Below are 2,741 nucleotides of genomic sequence, written 5' to 3' on the forward strand. Positions count from 1 at the left end.
AACAATTTATAAAAGATCAATGATTTCGATTAATTTAACAGACTTTGTATTTTTTTTTGTAGCAGAACCTAAAACAATCTGCTGTTTATTAATGCTCGCATAAATTTAATATCATTTAAAATAAAAATTCGGTAACAGTAACAGGTTTTCAATTCATTTTTGTAAGCAAGCGATTTTGATTTATTGCGCAGTTATTCTGTTTTAATTTGTATTAATGAGGTGTTTATGAGATTAATGACCTGAGCTTCTTTAGTTTTGAAAAAAAAAACCGGTGGCCACAACAAAGTAGTTGGGTGAAAGGTTATTGGAATTTGTAAAATCGAAAATATTCCATTCAAATTAGAACGAAAACAAAATAACTTAAATTTAATGTTAGGAAAATTTTCCAAAAATTTAGATTTACCAGTAAACATTGAAGTAATGACCGAAGACTTTAACGAAGATCAAATTAAGAGGAAGAACTTTGTTGATGATCAGCTCAATTTGGTTTGAGATTTTAAAAAGACCTAATGAAGTATGTTGATGATACCAATGCTTCAAACATGTTGTTTCCATACCTTGTAAAAATGACTAAGAAACCTTTGGAAATTCAAGTCGTAATAAAAAGTGGCAATCATAATAAGCCCAAATATCTTTATCACGATCTTTCCATTCTCTTTGTACCACAAGAGATTTATTTTTGTTTTTATTTATTTTTTTTTTTGAATCCAGTCACACTTTTAGGTATTCCCCATTACAAGTAGGCAACTTCCTTCTTCCCTCCTTAAGCAGTGATTCCCATTTTTTGACATAATTAATGATTTGTGGTTAGATAATAGTTATTTTTGAGTAATTTTTTTTTCAAAAACAATAGCAAAAAATTCACAAAAAAAGAAAAAACAAAATCAACCACATAAAAAGATTGAAGATTCTTCTTCTCCAACAATTTAAGCAGTCATTCAAACACTTTACAGTGTTTTACCAAATGGCAATGGATTCTGGAAATGTTAATTATCTTCAACATCGAACCAACCGACCATCCATCCCGTACGTTCGTCTGACTATCCAACCATCCTCCGAACAAAAAACATGAACTGAAGGCCAACAACCTTTCACTTAAAACAACTAATTTGTTGTTGTTGATGTTTTTTTTTTCTGTTGCTGTTCAAGTGTTTTGTTTTGATTTTTTTCGAAAATTTATTTCTCCTGATTATTTTGTATGAGTTTTTTGGCCGTTATATTTTTTTAATTTTTTGAAATCACACACATAAAAAAACATCCAGAAGTTGTTGGAAGTTGTAAATAAACATTTATTATGTGTTTGGCAGCATGGGAATTGTAGCAGAAGGGAGGGGAGGGAGAGGGAGAGAGAATGGTGTGACATGCAAATTAAAACAAATGAAGATAAACAGTTAGCCACGCTTTTAAGGTGATAAAATGTAATTAGCAGGGCAAGTCAAATTAATGACAAAAAATAAAAAAAAAACGAAGAGGCTTGAGTACTGCCCGGTCATTACTCACCCAGATTGAAATGTATAATACAGTGGTCGGCATATTTATTAAAAACCGGTAAGGAAAGTAGTAAAGTCGGACTGGACCGACTGTATGATACCCTTCACCACTTGGGTATATTGTACATATGTATCCTTACACTTGCAATGCCAATGTTCCCTCAAAGGAACGTACTCATGTCTTTCTGCAATCTACGATAAATTTAATTTCTTTCGAACAGATTTAAAGTCGTCTCCGTACCATGGGAAAAATTTATCGAAAACGATTTATAGCAAAATTGATCCACGCTATTCGGTACGTCGCACTGTTAAAAATTTAATCTCGATCAGACGCCCGTTTGAAAAACATCTGGAAGCTATGGCTGCATCTGCACCAAACATTAGGAGTTTGGTGCACCATTTATGTAAAATCGGACGAAAATTTATATGGGAGCTATATCTAAATCTGAATGGATTTTCACGAAACTTAGCACACATCATTCTAGACTCAATTCAGTACGCTATGCCAAATTTCGTGCAAAACGAAAAATTTATTCGGACTTTGGTGCACCATTTACATTAAATCGGACGAAATATATATAGGGCTGCATCTAAATCAGTACCGATTTTCACGAAACATAGCACACATCATTCTAGACTCAATTCAGTACGCTTTGCCAAATTTCGTGCAAATCGAAAGCTATTTAGAGACTTTTGTGCACCATTTACCTTAAATCGGACGAAAATATATATGGGAGCTATATTTAAATCTAAACCAATTTTCACGAAACTTAGCACACATCATTCTAGACTCAATTCAGTACGCTTTGCCAAATTTCGTGCAAATCGAAATATATTTAGGGACTTTGGTGCACCATTTACCCTAAATCCGACGAAAATATATATGGGAGCTATATGTAAATCTAAACAGATTTTCCCCAATTTCAATAGGGTTCGTCCTTGGGCCAAAGGGTAGTTCAGAAACGAACTAGTTCACTGGGACTATTGCAATAAAGGAACGGTAGGAACTAATTTCAGTTCTTTAGTTCCTTTCACTGATCTCGTTCATTTATTCCCAGACTTCATTCGTTCGGTTTTCAGATGCTGCCACAATTTTTTTTTATTGCGTAAATATTAAAATTGTATATGTGAAAATAACAGTACGTTTACATTGTACTGGATTTCATTAACCCAGTGGGTTTTAAATTGTCAATCCCATTGCATATATGTGGAAATACTCAGAAAGTAGGTTAATCCGGTAAAAAGTTCTAA

This window comes from Musca vetustissima, unplaced genomic scaffold (assembly GCF_032173495.1).
Source record: "Musca vetustissima isolate MV318-11 ecotype Yass unplaced genomic scaffold, APGP_CSIRO_Mvet_v1 utg39371, whole genome shotgun sequence".
Classification (NCBI taxonomy): Eukaryota; Metazoa; Arthropoda; class Insecta; order Diptera; family Muscidae; genus Musca; species Musca vetustissima.